At 46.3% G+C, this 20,721-nt stretch overlaps 1 protein-coding gene across 2 annotated transcripts in view; it reads right to left on the bottom strand.

Moving 5' to 3' along the window:
• Tspan5 (tetraspanin 5) overlaps positions 1-20,721 on the bottom strand; it is a 164,204-nt gene that overhangs the window by 77,132 nt on the left and 66,351 nt on the right. The gene's annotated exons all lie outside the window — the stretch shown is intronic.

Below are 20,721 nucleotides of genomic sequence, written 5' to 3'. Positions count from 1 at the left end.
TCCGTCAGTCTGTGCAGGGGCCACGGTCAAGTCCATCAGACTGTGCAGGGACCACGGTCAAGTCCATCAGACTGTGCAGGGACCACAGTCAAGTCCGTCAGACTGTGCAGGGACCACGGTCAAGTCCGTCAGTCTGTGCAGGGGCCACGGTCAAGTCCATCAGACTGTGCAGGGACCACGGTCAAGTCCGTCAGTCTGTGCAGGGGCCACAGTCAAGTCCATGACACTGTGCAGGGGCCACAGTCAAGTCCATGACACTGTGCAGGGGCCACAGTCCAACTGAGAGGCAGCAGGATTTCTCTGACTCCTAGACAACACATTCAAAATAATAATTTATCTACGGCCGTGGGCAAAGTAGGGTAAACAGCCCTGCAAATACCCGCACTTTAGTAAGAATGACACAGAATAAGCAAAGAGAAAGAACCAACTTCCCATGAGAGTGGAGCAGCAGAGCCCTACCCAGGTCTCTGCTCTTCTTCTGGCTTATATGAAGTGTTTACGAGTTTATCCTGCACTGCACCCATGCACGCACACACGCACGCATGCATGAACACACGCACCTACCCTCGCACGCTTGCACTCACGCATGCGCAGATGGAATGATCTGAGACGACAGAAAGACAAGGTCTCTTTTTAGTTTTTGCAACAAAATGGCAGTGATGAGGCTAAGCCATCAGACTCTCTTTCCAACCTTCCAACCTTGGAAATCTTGAAGAATAATTTAAACTATAAAAGTGGCTAAATAGGACTGTATATTCATGCTGGACGCTTCAGTTAACTTTCCAGAGGTGGTTGCAGGGTTGTCTAGTACATATTGAGCCTGAGCTTCCAACCAGAACATCAGGAATAAAGAAAAAAACCAAAAACAAACACAGCAAAAGCCCACACGCAATAATTTAATGAGTTAGTTTTATTATGAGGTGGAAAATTGGTATTCTGCCTTATTCATCTATCTTTTTGCAAGAAGCAAAATTTATCAATGAGTAAGCACATGAGATAATAAATTAGCAACTAGGAGATCCCAGAGGATTTATAACCCTTTATATATGCAAAAACGTTAAGTATGCACTCTATTTTCTTGAATGATATTTTAAGGCAGCTTTTTTTTCCATTTTACTAACATTAGGATCTGTTTTCTGCCTGAAACACTTTTAAAAGCAGTAGATAGAAATACTTTACAACATAGGGAGATTTCTGATGGTCTTCTGCATTTCCAAACACTCTAAACACCAAACCAACATATCTCCCAACTGTGTCTTCAGACAGAGTCCAGTCAGTCAGACTCTGCTCACATTAAGTCTCTACACTTGGAAGAAAGCAGAAATTTGACTCAGCCAACCAACCCAGCCCACAGAACATCAATGTAGTGGTTTGAATAGGTTTGGCCCCCTTAGACGAATGTTTGAATGTTTGGTCCATGAGAAATGGCACTATTAGGAGGTGTGGCCTTGTGGAAGTAAGTGTCTCACTGTAGAGGCATGGCTTTAAGGTCTTATATGCTCAAGGGCCACCCAGTGGGGATGATAGTTTCTTCCTGGTTACCTATGGATCAAGATGTAGAACTCTTGGCTCCTGTAGTGCCATGTCAGTGGGCACGCTGCCATGGTACCCTCAATGATGATAAGGCACTGAACCTCTGAAATTGTAAGACAGCCCCAATGAAATGTTCTCTGTATAAGAGTTGCTCTGGTCATGGTGCCCCTTCACAGCAATAAGATCCTATGACAACCACTGATCACTTTATTTCCCCTCAGTGTACTATGACCTCCCGAATGCATGGAGTAGTTCCATGTTTCCACCTCCAGAGAGGTTATTTCCCTGAGGAATTTCCACCAACATGCAACTGATTTTTTTCACAAAACAAGCTTAAGCTTTCTCCTCGAGCAAGTTTTTGCCATCTCAATCCACAATACCCTGATATAGAAATGGTGGTTTTATTCTTTTTTTCTCCCAAGTAGATCTTTAGATTGAGCACTTCTACTCCTCAACGACTAGTGCTCCACCCAAACAAGACAAGCTGGTAACTTAGCATTGGATGACAAATGTCTCTTTCTTCCAGCTCCCCCCCAGTGCTATTATTATTAGCAATGAAGAGACAGCCTTACTCATAAACAGAGTTTTTCGAAGGCTACAGTGGAGTAGAGATTATTTTCTCAAAAATTTCCTCCATGATCTCAAAAATATTTCACTTGCATTATCATGATTCCTATAACTGAGTAATATATTTACTTACAAGGAGACTTTGAAGTAGGCTAGTTACTAGTTCTTTAACAACTAGTTCTTTAACACTACAAACAAGCAGCACAGGGAAATACCACAGAATGAGTTACAGAACAGAGGTGTGTTTAAGGACAGCAAGGGTCTTCTCACCAAGCCCAGCAGGTAGCTGTAACTTACCTATGACAAGGTCTGGGTAGCAAGGATTTACTGACACAGAGATGACAAATAAAATCTACCATTGGAAAGTTCAAGAATCCTTGAAGACAAGTGCCAGACATGATTCTAGGCTCAACGTCAGACCATCAAATCTTGTCTGCTTGTATCAAGTTCTAGTCGGGTAGATAAAATAAAACTATGTGACAGAGTGCGAGCTACAGCAGCCTTTGCAAAGGACGGTGCAATGGGGTCGAAAGCTCAGCAAACTCTCAGATAAGACAGGATTTATTAGGTCATGTGACAGTGCAAACTCTGCAAATGCCTTCGCGTGATGGAAATGTCTACACAGAGGTTATTACTTATATGCTACAACTAGTTCAGAGGGGTTGTATGGCTAAGCTGTCCACCAAAGCTGTTTGCCCCTTAGGGGGTACCCAGTGAGCCCATGCCTTAGATCCTCTTGAAGTCTGTAAGGCCTTGTGACTGTTTTTGTCAATGGTCAGCAAGAGACAAATGTACACACTCTTCTTCCAGCTTCTACAGAAAACAGAGCCCAACGTTACTACCAGAACTACACCAGAGAAGTGCCTGGGTCCCTCAGTCACAGCAGGGGAGGTGCTATTCTGCTGAGGTTTGGTCTTTTGAAATGTATTGTAATGTTAGACCGCAAGGCCTGGTTGCCCCAGGGACAGAGAACAAGTGCTGTGCCATATAATTGCTCCTTAATTTAAAACTATTGGCTGAATAAAGATGCCAACAGCCTGTAGCTGAGAGGTAGGTGGGGTTTTAGTTCCTAGGTTTGGGATCTGAGGCAGACCTTGAGGAGGAGAATGGAGAAAAGAGAAGAGAAGAGAAGAGAAGACCCCATGGGGTTAGATGAGTCATGAAAACATGGCCATGAGGGCTGGCCAACAGGAGTAAGAGCAGCCCAGGTAGAACATGGCTAGTCATATCTTGGGGTTATTGGCAGGGAAGTAGACATAACGGCATAGAAAAGGTAGACATCTGCCAAGCTTTTGTGCTGATTAAGGTTTATTATAAATATAAAAAGTAGTGTGCCTTTTATCTGGCAACTGAATGATCAAAGGCTGGGTAGAAACCCAGATTGAATTTAAATATTTACAACAACACTATCCCCCTGATCAAGCAGGCAGAAGACAGTAACAAAATGGGCTCCCTTGAGACAAGGGTTGGGACTTTTCAATAGTCACGGATTTAGAATCCAGCTAAATGCAGTTACGATGCGCACTTACTCGGTAATGCCACTGAAGCAGCAGCGAGCAGACAGATCTGTCAATAGGAACCCAAGGAAAGGGCAGGGGGCTGCAAGAGTGCATGATAAGGACTTTTTTTTAAAGTCAATGATCTCACTGAAGACAAATGGACTAGCATTCACAATTGAATGAACAGAAGCTAAGCTGACAGCTTGCTGAAGTCCACAGTCAGAGCCTGTTTGAGGTCATGGCTGAGTAGGTTATAAATCCAGAGTCCAAGGTATCCCCCCTGGTAAGGATTTCTTACTAAAAGTCATGGGACGGTGACAACCCAACTGTCACACTGTCACAGTACAGATGACACTGAACCAACATACAGGGGCAATGCCACCGCAGTGTGTCACTGTCACTGTGGTCAGAGGACACAAAACTATGCTTCTGTAAAGCAAGTGTCAACTACTGATCCTGACCCTATCTACACGTATCCACAGGACATGGCTGGTCAATGTTTGTTTCCAGTAAACCAGCAATGACAGTTCTCACTAACAAACTGAACTAGAACCCGTCTGAATAGGGTCCAGCTTTGATTTTTTTTTTTTCTTTTTTCATATAATGCCTCTCTGTGTCCAATTGTCAAAATGCATGTATGATGACAAGGCTCTTTTTAAGAATGGAGTAAGTCACTTAGAAGCAACGCGTAAGTATTGGGGTGTGTGTGTACTCCCAGCAGGAGAAAAAGAAAACAAGACACCTTTGATGGATAGCAACCTCACGCCACTCCCATTGCCGGTAGGCATTTATGGATGACCATTTAGCAGTGGGCATCGCTGTGTACTAAAAGGCAGCCTCAGAGACAGACACGTCACATCACAGACTCATTTAGGTCTGACCTAAATGGTAAGCTACACAGACACAAAACATGGAGAACTAATTCTATAGGGCCAGGACACCATTGCCCAGTCCCGACTTAAAACTCAAACAGACTCTGTGTGGGCAGGTCCCCAGGCAAAGGCAAGAAGAGCATTTGAGTTCAAGGAATGATGAGTCCAGCCCCCTGAGAGCGGCTCCAGGAAGGACAAGGACTCATGTCCTTCACCGTTGATGCTTTCGGCCTAGACCAGGCCCTGGGCTTAGCAGACTGGGAATGTTCAGAAACTGAGGAAGGATGGATAAAATCAGGGTGGAGAGACACAAAGAGCACAGAGCAGCAGAAGGCCTCATATCCTCCACCGGGGGAACAGGGACATTAGCTAGCTGTGCCTTCTTCTGCCTGTTGAAAGCATTCTGGTTTTGTTTGTGTGTATGCTTGTATGTGCATGCTCTGTGTGTGCATGCTCTGTGTGTGTGCATGCTCTGTGTGTGCATGCTCTGTGTGCATGCTCTGTGTGTGCATGCTCTGTGTGTGCATGCTCTGTGTGTGTATGCTTCTGTGTGCATGCTCTGTGTGTGCATGCTCTGTGTGTGCATGCTCTGTGTGTGTATGCTTGTGTGTGCATGCTCTGTGTGTGCATGCTCTGTGTGTGCATGCTCTGTGTGTGCATGCTCTGTGTGTGCATGCTCTGTGTGTGCATGCTCCGTGTGTGCGTGCTCCGTGTGTGCGTGCTCCGTGTGTGCGTGCTCCGTGTGTGCATGCTCCGTGTGTGCATGCTCCGTGTGTGCATGCTCTGTGTGTGCGTGCTCTGTGTGTGCAGATGCCAACAAAGGCAAGAAGAGGGCATCACTGCATCGGAGACAGAGTTAGAAGCAGTTATGAGCCATCTAATCTAACACCGTGTTCTGATCTCGGATCCCGGAAGAGCAGCAAATGCTCTTAATCACAGCTACAGACCTTTTTGGGGGGTGGGTGGGGGTGGGGGCGGGGACGGTCAAGACAAGGCTTTTCTGTGTAGCCCTGGTTGCCTGCTTCCTGTCCTGGGGTTAAAAGTATGTGTCACCACTGCCCAGCAAGATCTCATCCTTCAACGACACCTAGGTTGAAGAAGTGATGTGCAGAAAGGGGAGAGCACTTAGAAACTGAAGCCGAGGCCCCCGTGAATGAGGGGACAATCGTCGAAAATAGGACAAACTAGAGTGGGGGGAGGGGAGAGGGAGAGAGAGATCGACCCCCCACCCCCGCAAGAGTTTCATTATGACTGTTTACTAGTGCATAGGCACGCCACTGAAGAAAATCCACTCCCTCACAACCTCTAACTACCTGTAAATCCTGAGGGAGGGGTAGAGCTGCGAGTACCTCCTCCCCATTCCATGACAGAGTCAGTAGCCCCAATGTTGTTGACAGCTTGCACAGATAATCACAGCCACTCTGTGTTCAAGGGTACAACTTAGTGCTTGCCTATGAAGCAAATTCTATCGTCTCTGTCACATTCCCGCCCTGAAGACGGTCTTTAGGAAGAACAAAAGCTATTATTTCCAGGGACCACATAAACAATAGCAATACCCACCGACTACTATGAAATATAAACAAGACCGCTTTGATCATTGCTCTTCAGCCTATTAATATGTACATATTAATAATCTGCCAGTTCACTTAAGACTAATGAAGAGCTTCAACAGAACGAAGCGAGATCAGAAGCTAACAGAGCTGGATCGACCTCCCTGGGTCCTCGTGTCTTAGAACCAATTCCTGCTTCCCGTTTCTGACCCCGTCTGCCATTCATCCCCATTCTCAAACCCTTAACCAGGGTAAATACCTCGCACACATTTATTAATGAGGCATCTAGCTTCAGGTCGTCACTTGCTCAGATCCCCACATTAAAATTAATGGTGTCTTACAAACTGTACGGTTCTTTAATTTGTACTGTCACCACACTAAATACAACAAAAAAAGTTTCTCTTGAAAACCCCAGACCTTCATCCTCTCACCTTCCCTGGGAAAAGAAACGGGCTGTGTTTGCCCCGCCCCGCCCCACCCCGACCACCGCACCTCCATGCTGAATGAAGCATTTCTGGCCTCACACTGAACAGAGACAATGCTACTGCCCTAAGTGTCGGCAGCCCTGGAAGCGGGACAATGGCTGATGGATTTTCATGGGACATAAATCACAGCTCAGTACCTGCCGCCTCACAAAGCCGCATCTCACGAATCCCACACCCTGCACAATGCGGCTCATCATAGCCTCTGTGATGGCTGTTGAGCAAGGGAACCATTGGTATGAGGAGATACACGGCACTTTCCCTTCAGAGATAGGCTGCTCCTTCTCCCTGCATGATGACATTTATTTTATTAAAATCACAGTCACATCCAATTCCCACATGTCAGCTGAAATGTAAAATACACTCCCATGCTTCGCGTAACCGTTGAGTGTTTTAGCAAAACTCTTGAAACCAAACTTAGCTGATCACTGCTTAGCGCGGCCCCCAGCCTCTCAGCTCTCCTGCTGTCATCGGAATTTTATACACAAAACTTTTGAACAACCTTTCAGTCCCCTTTGTGGGGGAGGGTGTCTATGAAAATTTGAGGCTAGATGTGATGACACAGGAGGCTGAGGCAGGAGGATCATGAATTCAAGGTTAGTCTGGAAGACATGGTGAGACCCTATGAACACACGTTTGCTAACTGGAAAATTCTATATAGATCGCTTAAACTCACTTAATCCTCTTGGAGGAAATTTGTTGAGCGAACCACGATCAAGACCCTGTTGCTGCTGGGACACCTTCTGCTCTAATTCTGCTGCTCTCTTGCTCCTAAGTCTACTGTGCTGTCACATAGGAATTCCACGGGCCTCTCCGCAGTCTGTAGACTGTGCCTTTTGTCACATGCAGCCACGTTCCCCCAGCATGTGAAAAATGACACTCACAACAGGTCCCAGCTAAGAAAGTCCCGAGATCTCTCAGAGGAGACCTCATGCCCATACTCTCTCGGGTGGTCCAGGGCACCCATGTGTGTCCCTTGCAGACAGGAAGTAACGCAGTCAGTCAGCAGTCCTAAACCCAAATACTCACCAGACCATGAGCCCCACCTCCAAGGCTTTCCAGAAACCCACTAGACGACTGAACACAGAGTCCTAGAGAGAGCAAGTGGGCCTCAGTGGCTGAAGGGAAACCCAGGAAAGCACTTAGGTGCCAGTGAGAAAGACAGGACGGGGCCTGGGTCAAACGGAAAAGATGGAGAGTGAGGGGCTGGGTCTGCTCTGGGGAAATGAAGAGAAAGTCTCCCGGTTCAGGGAGCTGGCTGGAGGGTGGGAGATGGAAAGACAAAAACATTCACTGACAGCCTGACTGGTACCCATGTATGGTAACAGGGGACGTGCTCTCCTGCGAGTTGTCCTCTGACCTTTACAATCTTGCCATGCACGCTAAATGTAACAAGAAAGAAAGAAAGAAAGAAAGAAAGAAAGAAAGAAAGAAAGAAAGAAAGAAAGAAAGAACCATCTAAGAGAAGCATCAGCCACGCTCTGACCTAGGCTTGCAACGTGAAACTCTTTCTAGGGTCAGGAGAGGCAGGCAGCTCACAGAACTGGAGCGGAGCGAGAGTTACAGGTACTAACTGCGGTCTGTGTGGAGTGGGCCCTGCATGTTTCTCAAGTGGCTGGGCACAGCGGTGAAGGAGGGGTGAGGACCTGCCCAAGCAAGCTTCCCAGGAGAACGACATGCTCAACGGACAGACCTTGGCTTGGGAATAAGGCAGTAGCCACAACCCCAAGGACAGACCACGGCAGAGGCTAGAGCCACGTGTGGCTTCAGTGTCAGGCTGGAGCCCAGCTGCAGCAGGCCCTGGAAAGAAAGATGCCATAGAGGAGAGGAGGAGGTGAGGGCCAGAGCCAGTGAAGAGGGTGACAAATTGGTGCTCTGGTGCCACAAGCAGCAGGCTTGTTTCCTCCTGGGAGCCGAGGATGTTAGAGGCTTTTACAGGGGAAGCCCAGCTGCTGGAAGGGAAACAGGCGGCATGTGTGCAGTGCACCTTCCTCTCAAAGCCTGGGAGTCTGTTACCACCAGGCCAGCAGGGGCAGGACAACTCGAACTAAGATGCTGTGGTATCAGACACCGGAGGAAGGTATGACCTCTGTCAGGCACAGAGCACACTGGATGGCAGACTCAAGCCTAAGGAATGTATTCCCTGCAGACCAATAAGCATGCCTTGGCTTCCAGCAGAGGCCAAACTCTACAGAGGGCTGCTGTGGAAATGGCTATGTGCAGCCTGTACCAAGTGCAGGAAACCTGTGGGCTCCTGGTTGGGGCAGAAACAATGTTGTCCCTAGGAGCTCCCTGACAAGCCCTTGTAAAAGGAGTGACCAGCAAATGATTTATGTATAGCGGAAATATGTTCTCTGAGTCTCTTCACTCCCAGACCAAAGTTCCAACAAGGAGAACCAGCTGAGCCTCCATCACTGGCTAGGGCCATGAGGGTGCAGGACAATGACGAGAAATCCCCATTGCCCGGGTGTCCATCCACTGAGGAGTGGAAAATGGTAACATGGTGGGTAGAAACAGTGGAAGTTATGCAGTCACAGGGAAGAAGAAATTATGGATGTAAAAGAGAAAACAGATGGAACTGGGAATTATTATATTAAATGTTGTAACCCAGGCTCAGAAAGACAAAAATATGTTCCCATATGAAAATCCTAGCTTCATCTGAGTGTGCACGTGTGCGTGTGTGTGTGCATGTGTGTGAATGAGTAGAGATGGAGGCCAGGAAACTAGAAAGGAGTCCAGGAGAGAGGGAAGGAGCCTACGAGGGAAGGGGAGGAAGAGGAAGATAGACCACGTGATACTAAAGAGTGACGGGATGGAGAAAGGAAGGGCGACCAAAACTAATTATGTATGAAATTTTCATAAAGAATCCAGTTACTTTGTAAGCTAAAAAGCATGAAGGCCACTCTCAGTCCTCAAAGGGCTTAGTGCCATTCAGGTCACTGTGGGTGGCCTCTGACAGTGGATAGTCATCCATCAATTAAACAGCACAAACCGGCATTGTCTACAGCAAACACACACACACATACACACACACACACACACACACACACACACACACAAACTAGAAGAAAATGTTCTGGCAAAAATGGGCATGTTCACGGTCACAATATTAAAGAGGAGTCATGTATTACATAATAATGCTTCTGTCAGCTGGCCAAATATACAAAAGTAGCCTGAGGGGGCCCACAGTCTAGTGGCAATGGGGCCATCTTGGTTTAGGTAAGTGCACTGTGTTAAAACAACAGAGAACTCATGTAACTATACATTTCTCAGAACATCCATGCTGGTAGAAACACCTTCCTATCTATCCATCCTGCTGCTGCAAGACTTAGTCGGAAGGCTGCATAATGGCTGATGTGTTGGGAAAGGCAGGGAGGGGATCTGTTTACAAAGACGCTTTTTATAGAATCCTCTAGGAACCTTATGAAGCCTGTTTTGCAGGGAGCCAAAGAGTTTAGCCAACTTGTTTAGCCAAGCAACACAGCATGACTCTTGGGTCACAACAGATGGGTCTGCTTCTAGAATATCCTTGAGTACCCCGGGAGTTCAGAGATGACAGGCAGGGAAAGGGGATGAGGGAAGGGCACCACCTGGGGCAGAGAGACAGAGATGCAGAAACGGGCTGGGCTCATCCCAAGGAGACAGGCAGGTCAACCAGGAGTGTAGCTGGGTGCACTAGAGGGCACTGGGTATTCAGAGCAGAGGAAAAGGAGACCCAGGTGGTTCTAACCGGCCTGAGATTCTGGGCTTCACCATCCTCACCTGTAAAGCAGAGCTAACAACACAGTATTGTATATGAAGCAGTTGAGACCAGTGGTAGCTCGAACTCTGAAATTCTTTTGGATTTCAGAATTCTTTTTTTTTTTTTTAAAGATTTATTTATTTTATGTAAGTACACTGTAGCTGTCTTCAGACACTCCAGAAGAGGGCGTCAGATCTTGTTACGGATGGTTATGAGCCACCATGTGGTTGCTGGGATTTGAACTCCGGACCTTCGGAAGAGCAGTCGGGTGTTCTTACCCACTGAGCCATCTCACCAGCCCCCGCATTTCAGAATTCTTGCATAGACTTTATAGACTGAATAACCCTAGCCTGAAAATCCAAAGAGCCTCAGATTTCAAATTTTACAACTCCAAATGTCCCTCTCTAAGACGACTAAATGAAGTGTATACAAAGTGCTCAAACTTCAGGATGAAGCAGTGACCCGGGAGCATCCTGTATCTTTAAGGAAAGTGGAGAGTGTCCGGATGGGTTTTTAGAGCTCAGGACACTTCATCAGAGACAGATGGTAGATTATGATGGGACCAGGACCCAGGACCCTTTCTAAAACGGCAAAGGGTAGAAAAGAACAAAGGAAAAAAAAAAAACAAAAAAAAAAAAAACAGGCTGGCTGACTCTGACAAGCTCACCAAGAAAATTAGCCAAAGGAAAATGGGATGCCATCTCTAAAATTATAGCCTTAACAGCTTTTAGGGAAAGAAGATGGGGGAACGGGGGGCATAGTGGGGTTTTGAAATGAGAAAAAACTTCTGCTCTCAGAGATGAACTCTAAGAACCAGATGTGCAACAACCCCTCTCAACGCACCTACCAAGTTAAAATTTCTAAGTCTAAGGGTCAGAGAGGGGCTTGGCCTTTCTTAAGCAAATAGAGACAGAGAGGAGCAATGGCCTTACGCTCAGACTGGCATTCCTCGAGAAAGGGTCATGGGCATCATCAGGACTCAACAGTGGACACTGACAGCAGCCAAAGCCAACTTGCACAGTGCCACACTGGAGGCCTCCTCCTGGTCACTGTGGACTTAAACTCGATGCCTAATGACCCTGGACTTCTCTATCTTTATTCTCAGGGTCTAACAGAGCATCTGACTATGATCTGGCTCCTCCAGGGACCTGGCTAACAGTAGGAGAATGTGTACTGACTGGTCATTCCCACACCAAGACTCCCAGGCCACAGAAGGGAACTAGAGACAGCGTGAGCCTGGCCTGAGTCAGGAGGCTAGGATCTGGTTTTACGCAGCCACGTCCTGAGCGGGTTATCAGAATGGAGAAATCAGCCCTTTTTATGTTCAGAGTAGAGCTTAGACGGCTGAGGGGCGCAAGGCACCGAGGACAAGCAGCAATGGTAAGGGATAGAGGAAAAAGAAGAAACACAAGAGAAGCCTTAGGGAAGTGTATTCATTTCTTGTTGCTGTGACATAATACCTGGATTTTTGGGCTCACAGAGAGTGCCATCCATCATGGTGAGGGTGTACAGCAGTGGGAGGAGGTGAGGTAGCTGGTTACGGGGCACACACCCTCAGGAAACAGAGCAGGAAGACACGGCAGTGGGAGGAGGTGAGGAGCTGGTCATGGGGCACACCCCCCCAGGAAACAGAGCGGGAAGACACGGCAGTGGGAGGAGGTGAGGCAGCTGGTCACGGGGCACACACCCCCAGGAAACTGAGTGGGAAGACACTGGTGCTCAGTTGCTTTTCTCCTTTTGATTCAGTCTAGAACCCTGACGCATAAAATAGCCCTGTCCACATTTACGGTAATTCTTCCCGCCTCGAACCTAATCTAAAAAAAACTCCTCATAGCCGTGCCACCAGATCCTAGAATGTTGACCATCAATATTAGCCATCACAGGAGGTAAGAGATACAAAGAGGACCCTGAGAGTTTCAGGGTCTCATAGTCCCTGTCTATGCCATGGGGAAGCTTTGCTGAACTTGGATTTGATTTGCAAAGAGTCTGTTTGAGAGGCCACCCTCGGTAGCTATCCACTCCAATGGCTTGTGGAAAACAGGGTATTCTAGATGTCATTCAGCATGCCTTTCGTTCCATAAGTGCTTGCTGAGTTTCTATACTGGGAGCCTGCGTTCACTGAGCTTAGAGCATAGCAGAGTTCACAGCACAACAACTCACCATTTTAGAAATACAGCAAGTGATCTGGCAGGCGCACACACAAAGCACAGCAGATAATGAACACTGGAGGGGACAGAACTCGCTCAACCAAACTCAATTTTAGGGAGAAGTACCAATGACATTTTTTTTTCATCTTTTTGAGGTGTATGTGAGACACCTGTCATGTATCTATGTATGTACATGTTTACGTGCATGAATATTGGTGTGCACATGTCACAGAGCATGTGGGGAGGTCAGAGGACAACCTCCAGAGTTGGTCCTCACCTTTAGTCTCATTTGAGACAGGGGGTCTCTTGTTTAGTACTGTGTATGCCAGGTGAGTGAGCCTGAGCACTTCTGGGGTTTCTGTTTCTGCCTCCCCTGTCTCTCTAGGACTGATGGGATTAAGGAGGCTTGCTACCCAGGTTCCTGAGGAATCCTACTTGAGTCCTAATGTTTGAACAGTGAGTACTGAGACTACCGATTGATTGATGACTGACTGATTATTGATCGACTGGCTGATTATATGAATGTATTCTACAGCGGATCTGGTACAGATATCTGTACCTGTACCAGATGCAGATGTCGGAAGAGGGTTTTGGATTCTCTGAAACTGGAGTTAAGAGTAGTTGTGAGCCACCACATAAGTGTGCTGGGGACCAAACCCCAGTCCTCTGCAAGAACAGTGAGCACTCCTAACCTCTGAGCCATCTCTCCAGTCCGTGTTTTTGAAGTTTTCAATCCACAGAAATGGCTCTTTTTCAATTAGACATGAAGCATATCTTAACTTTATGCCCTTTTGTCACAAAGGTGGTGACAAAGAAATGGCAAAACCTGATCTCATTTGCTCAGCGACGGCAGCACATGGAGCTGCCCCCAGGAATGAAACAGAGGCACATGTCAGACCTGTGACAGCACATGCCAGGCACACAGCTAAAGCTCGGCCACATCTCACACCCTAGGGCCATGCCCACACCGAGACCACACATTCATTCAGCTTCATCAGCTGACACCAGATTTCCAAACTGCAACCCATGTGATCCGAGTTCTCTATTCACTGAAAGTTTAAGACAATTCCAGGACATGCCCAAATGCCCTTTCCAAGAATGAGGTCAAGTGAACAGATGACAGAGTCGACGACATGAGACTGCCAAAAATTGTAAATTCTTGATAGAGCATAATCTCCCCTCAATCACTGGATAGGAGAAACAGTAGGAAAAATATAGCTGAGAGCTCTGCATGGTGGGTATTTTAAAAATGCAGACAAACAGCAAGAAGTAGAAATACAGTCTTGATTGGAGAGCTATGTCTAGCCTGCATCTTTCTCCCTCACCCTGATTCACCACTTATCTCAGTATAATTTTCCTGCTGCCTCCACAGAAGACTTGAAGATTGGGACCAAATATTTCAACTATGCTCCTCAGACCCTTGGCCTCTGGCAGACTGCGCTTGTTGAGCACATACTTCAGTGGTTCATACTGAGGGTTATCATGGGTCTGCCTGAAACATTTTCTTACTATAGTTACTATGGGAATTTGGCTAAAGATGGTTCCTACTTTATTGTATTCCATATATATTACAAAGCATCCACTTTATTCCATATATATTACAAAGAATCTACTTTATTCCCTATATAACATATAAATATATTACAAAGTATCCACTTTATTCTATATATATTACAAAGTATCCACTTTACAAGGCCCTCTGACTCTCCTCAGAAGGATCATTTATTTTGTAGTAAGAACTTAGCTGTGTGTCCCTTTTTAAAAGTGAATACAAAAAAAAAAAAAAAAAAGAAAAGTCTTTTTCCTATCCTGCCTTCCCTTTTTGAATTAACCCAATCTACTAAATACAATGAAACAACAACAACAAAATGCCCAATCAGAGATGAGGAGACAGGGAACATCACCAAGAAACTAATCTTTCTGTGGGTCCTTGGTGCTACTACCTGTGCCCTCAAACAGGCTTAAGACTGCTCACCAGGGCACCTTTGCTCTTGTATAGACCTCCCACCTCTTCACAGTCATACCCTGCCTCCTCAGAACTGAGCCCAATTTCCCTGTGAGGGATACATGCACTTCCTCACCCGGTGAATCCTTGAGAAGACCCAAGGACCTGACCTCTCAAGGCCTGAAACCAAATCAACCAAACCAACCAGCCAACCAGCACGCAGAAAGTTCCTGCAGCCCAGACAGAATGCATCCGCCCACATCCCTCATCCTAACGGATTATGGTCTGATGGCTACGTTCAAACCAGGGGCTCTTTATAAAGCAACAAACTCAAGGATAGAAAGCGAGCTGGCCAGACAGCCCCAACAAAATCAAAGCTAGCCAGCTAGCCAGCTAGCCAGGGGAGAGATGAGCTAGCATTCATTGTACGAAGAGGGGAGCTTCTCAAGAGATGGAGGTCACAATGGATTAGAGGTGGCCATGGGCCATCAGAGCCCTTGTAGGGCTGGCAAACACGACTCCAGAGAAGGTCTCCAACCCACTGTGCTGGGCTATTTCTCTAATTTAGAATATTAGTAAAACTATTCTAAAAGCACTACTAAGCTATCAGTTGCACCTTTTCATAGTTTCTCAATCATGTAAGTAAAAACATACATGTACTGTGGTTTTGTGAGACGTAAGAAAGTTAACACTGAAACAGGAATCCTGTGTGTAAAGTAGGCAGCCACTCCTGGTAGAGCCAAGCTGAACACCAGTCGGACCTGGATTCAAACCATGGCCACAACCCTTAGGTTGAACCTATGTAACAGGATGGACAGGAAACCACCCACCATTCAGGCTGCTGGCCAGGAACAAGCCTGGCTCCTGACCATCTCCTGAGCTGAGTCAGTTGGCTCATTCAGTCCAAATACAAGCCTGCATCAGAGAGTGGGTCTGGACGTTGCAGACATTACAATGAGCCCCTAATCTGTTCTCAAGGACAGGGTGGGACCAGCCATCAGAGCCCGTGACCAATGCACACCGGGCCCGCATGGCATGCCTACAAACCGGGAAGGAAAAAGGTTGGGGTGCAAAGTTTTAATGGACCCCTCCCTTACCTCTGCAAACACAAAGCCCTGTCACTGGCAGAGGACAGGCTGAGCCCCTTGTCCTGGTGAAGGAACCCTCATGGAAGGAGACACTCAATAATGGAACTTAAAACAAAACCCATACCGCAGAGAGTTAAAAGGCCGGTGAAGAACATTTAAGTGAGGAAGAGGAGCGTGAAGGAGGAGTGGGTGACAGCGACCTTGAATGTGCTGGCACGGGATTGGGCAGGAAGGAGCCAGGGCAGAACTCTGAAGGGGCGACCTGCCCACCTCGCTCATCCAAAGCCTGACACACTGCTCCGACAACCTGCTTTCTGATGGCAGGGACGCTGGAAACATTCCATTCCGAGTGAGCAAAAGAAGGTTGACACAGGTAATCTCCTGCAAGGAAACAGCCCCTAGCATGATGGCTATGGTGATCTGTTTGCTGGTAGGGGGCTGGATCCAGGGCCTTACACACTAGCCCCCCCCCCCCCAGTGTGCCACTGGGCTACGCCCTACCCTGACCTGGAGGTTTGTCATATTCTGAGAATTTCCTGACTTTCTTTGTTCTTTTGGCCAGGAAGATCAAGATGCAAATGGAAACTCGCCATAACTATGTTCCCTCGGGTAGCCCCTTCCCTCATTCACCTGGCACATGTTTACCTGGTGTGACAATAAACAGTTCAGACTGTCACCTCATGAGTAAAAACCATACCACAAGAGCCGTGATTTGTTTAAAGAATGTTGCCCGCTGCATAATTAGCCTATAGGTTGCCATCTGTCCCCAAGTCCTCCTAAAATGAACCATATGTTGTTTTTGTCTGGGCTGATCCAATCACCCACCCTTCCCCAGAGGAAAGGATCCACGGTCTTGCCTGTGAGGGAAGGAGTCTTGGAGGACGCACACCAATGTGCCTCTACCTTTCAGATTAGAGATTTCTCCTTTGTTCTGACCTGGAGGTACGAGGAGAAACACAGTTAAGAAAATACATCTCCACGGGCGGTGGTGGTGCACGCCTTTAATCCCAGCCCTTGGGAGGCAGAGGCAGGCGGATTTCTGAGTTTGAGGCCAGCCTGGTCTACAGAGTGAGTTCCAGGACAGCCAGGGCTACACAGAGAAACTCTGCCTCTCGGGGAAGGGGGGGGGAACAACAACAAAAAACAAACAAAACACTTGTTGAAAAAAGAAAAGAAAGGAAAAGAAAAGAAGGGCTGGAGAGATGGCTCAGCGGTTAAGAGCACTGACTGCTCTTCCAGAAATCCTGAGTTCAAATCCCAGCAACCACATGGTGGCTCACAACCACCCGTAATGAGATCTGATGCCCTCTTCTGGTGCATCTGAAGACAGCGGCAGTGTATTTATAAATAATAAATAAATAAATATTTTTTTAAAAAATTTTAAAAAAGAAAAGACAAGACAAGACATCTCAGGAACGCTTTTCCTCACCAACATCTTCTGTGGTTTAAACCACCATGTGGAGAAAGAGCAGCTTTCAAAGCCCAGGGCATCCACTCTCACACAGCTCACAACTAGAAATGAATTTAAATCATCACTTCAAATGGTGTGGAAACACCCATGTAATACTGCTTTGATTGACAAGACTGAGAATTCTCCATCTGTTAAATACTGATCTCCTATCTCCCACCAACGACCAGCAAGCAGCATCAGTACCAAGCATTCTGGTCCTCGGGCTGGCTTGTCTTACTCTTTTAAGCAAAATGTGAGTGGCGATTATCTCCAAAGTGTGCCTGTGATTTAAAATAATACTGCAGCGAACACAAAAGCACTTTGGTACCTTAAGAACATGGGCTCTCGGGCAGCAGTAGACCATTAACACAGCTGCTGGGGGTGGGGATAGCAGTTCTTCAACAACTGCGTCCCTAAGGGCAGCGCTGAATTAATCTGACCCACGGTGTACAGACTCGAGCATAAATCATAGTTACAGAACTGGCCCGATGTCATCATTTTAAAAGGCCGTGGGTTTCCGCCAAGGCAAATGGTCCATTCAGCCTGGGAAAGTATGCGTTCAATGGAACTGAATGGTGCAGAAAGGACAGGATGGCTTTAGCTTTCCACCTCTCTTAATTCATTAATCCCTAAGGTAATCCTTGTCACCCTAAACAGCCAAAGTCTCAAACCTTTAAAGGTGTAGCCTGTATTTCCACCTCCTCACTGAAGCTGAACTAACGTCTACCAAGGCCATCCTGAGGTCTCAACAGTTAACAATGGGCAGACTTCACCTTCCCGGAGCTGAGTTCTGCTACAGGCGATTCCCCTCTCTGCACCAGCAGTCTCTCTGTGCAATGGGTTGGGCTCATTCCTGACCGGTCTTAAATAGTTATCCTTCATCGATCTTGATTGAACCCTCTCCCAGGAGCCTAAGTCCAAGCATTGCAGAGTGGGTCTCCTGGGAACACTCCTGTCCACAGAGCGGTGACAAACACAGCTCACAGGATGACAGGGACAGTCTCTGATAGGGGCTTCTCGGACATAGTGATACAGTGCAAATTAAGCATGATAGCATACAGGCAGGGATACAAATATTCAGAAAACAAAAATCACAGAAAACACTTTTATAAAGCTTCGGGATAATCTTAAGCTCTCAAAAATTTCTCAGACCTTTCTTGTGCATATATGCAGATTTTCTAAAATGTCACTGAAGACTTGAGTGTATATCCACAGTTGGCCAGGGAGTTCATTTTTAGTTGGCCGGGGAGAAGAAACAGCTTGTCACTGTCAGTCCGAGGAGACACTATCACTGCTAATCCCTCAGCACTGAGCCCTTGACAGATGCCATCAGGGCAGTGTGGGAGCCTTGGGGACCAGCTTCCCTAGCTCTCCTACCTGTTTTCTCATGCTAAGTCTGTCCTGGCCAGTCAGAACCACAAGGGGTTCAGGCAGTAATTCCTTTGTTTCCTTAGATTTGTCCAGAGGATCAGGAATAATATTTCATCAGTTTTCTTTCTTAATTCTCAACAATAACAATCTCTCATAAAAAAGAAAGAAAGAAAAGAAAAAGAAAAAGAAAAAGAAAAAGAAAAAGAAAAAGAAAAAGAAAAAGAAAAAGAAAAAGAAAAAGAAAAAGAAAAAGAAAAAGAGGCTGGGTGTGGTGGTGCACACCTTTAATCCCAGCACTCAGGAGGCGAAGGCAGGCGGATTTCTGAGTTCGAGGCCAGCCTGGTATACAGAGTGAGTTCCAGGACAGCCAGGGCTACACAGAGAAACCCTGTCTCAAAAAACAAAACAAAACAAAAAATAAAAATAATAATAATAATAATAATAATAAATAAATAAATAAAAGATAAAGAAAAAGAACGGAAAAGAAAACAATTAAAGCTAAATAAAAATCTCCTTAAAGGCTTCCCCCTCCCTTAAATATTCAACATATTACACAGCTACACGATATTCTGAAAACTTTTTCTGTTTCCACAGAAACTAAAACACCCTGATACTCAATGCTACGTTCAAGTATCAGCTTATTATATTTCCTCTCCATCTCAGAAGGGCTACAGTGTTTTATCACCTTCTGGAGGCTTGCATCATTTTTTACAAGAGGATAAAAAAAAAATCAGAAAGTATTGCTTTCTTCTTTGTTTCACGACTTATAGGCACAATCGACTTTTCCAGTGTTATTAAGACTTCGACATCAAATCTGTTTCATACACTTACCACTGAAAAGAAGAAAATCCACCACAGAATTAGAACTAGCAAAGCGATTAGCTTTGTATCCTCTTTCATAACTCATGTCAGTTACCTGCATTCAGTCCTTCCTCTGCCCCTAATACTTGGCCTTTCTTGTTACAATAGGAACACATTTTACTTTTTAATGAAAAAATGAAAATAACCTAGGTGTGCATTCATCACAGCAGGCCATCCATGATGGCCACACAGTCATGTCTAACGACTTTTAACACCTATTTATTCACTTACGACACTTCATTGAACCTTCCTCATTCATAAAGCTATAGAAAACTGCTTTAAAGTCTATTTGAAAGTAAAAATTAAAGTCCAATTTGAAAACCCATACCCCGTCTGCCTCCTTTTGGATTTCTGCTCATTCAGGGAACAGCCACCGGATCACCAGTTTGGGACTCCGGTGAAGACTTCTCCTCTCCTTTGGAAGTTGTGGGGGTGCTACTCACTTGAAATTTTTTCTGTCTTCCTGTTTCCCAAGAGCCTGCCCACCAGAACACTTAGCTGTGCTCTCCCTGTGAGGCTCCAACAACCTCCCTGCTTGGCTTTGCGGCTCTAGGTTTCTGCTTCTACGAAACACACAGGCACAGAATGATCCAACATTGACTCCAAGGACCATGACCTACCGTTATACAAGTGATGGCATCTGCCTAAAGACTTTCTTAAGTTGGGTTCTATATTAGGAGCCACTTATTTGGGACCTTTCCTATACCAACAAACTCACCATATTTAGCACGTCTGACCAGAGAGTCCACAGTGGACTTGAGAGAGGATGCTGTAGTAAAGACAACCTGAAGATACAAAGGGGGTAGGGGGTAGTGGCAGAGGGGAGTGGCAGAGGGGAGTGGCCTGGTTTGGAGGAACACTGTTTTGAGAGTCTGGTCTTGCAGATCAAATTCAGGGCTGCTAGACACTGACAGCGTCAACTTGGCAAACGGCTTCACTGTGGAGATACAGATTATCACAAAGCTAATTTTAGATTTGTATAATCCAGGCTGGCTGAGGATAACCTTGAACCTCTGCTTCCAATCTTCCTGCTTCCGCTCCCATGAACTGGGTTCACAGGTGTGCACCACCATACCCAGTTCATGTAGCAGGTGTGTACCACGATGCGCCAGTTCCTGAGGTTCTGCGGAGGGAACCCAACTCCCTACCCCAACCCATCCCTCGGTTATAGGCAAAGGCTCTGCCACTCAGATAGGTACTGGGTTCATATAAAGAGCTAACCAAAGGGAGTGGCTGAGATGCCCTAGGCATAGCATGGCGCTTGGCCCACTCGAAGGTCAGCGGGCATTAACTCCTTCTAGAGAGCTATTTACCAGCTCAAGAACTAAGACTACCTTCACAGACTCAAAATCATAAGTTAGACATGGTTTCCCTGGGAGCTGCCTTCATCACATCGAATCACAAGATTCAACACACATCCTGCGGTTTTGGCACTTATTAATTCTGGAGAGTTAATTAAAAAGTGGAATTTATTTTAGGAAGGGAATACAAACAGCCATCCTTGGTTAATCAATTATGCAAAGCTGTACGGTCAGGAGGCAGCCCAAATCTCACAAAACCTCCTCCTGAGACAGGGACTTGCAACGTGAGCAGACACCCCCACACTTTATCTCT

Source organism: Mus pahari, chromosome 4 (assembly GCF_900095145.1).
Source record: "Mus pahari chromosome 4, PAHARI_EIJ_v1.1, whole genome shotgun sequence".
Lineage (NCBI taxonomy): Eukaryota > Metazoa > Chordata > Mammalia > Rodentia > Muridae > Mus > Mus pahari.
The sequence above is the reverse complement of the archived record's forward strand: the minus strand, read 5'-3'. Positions and strand labels throughout refer to the sequence as shown.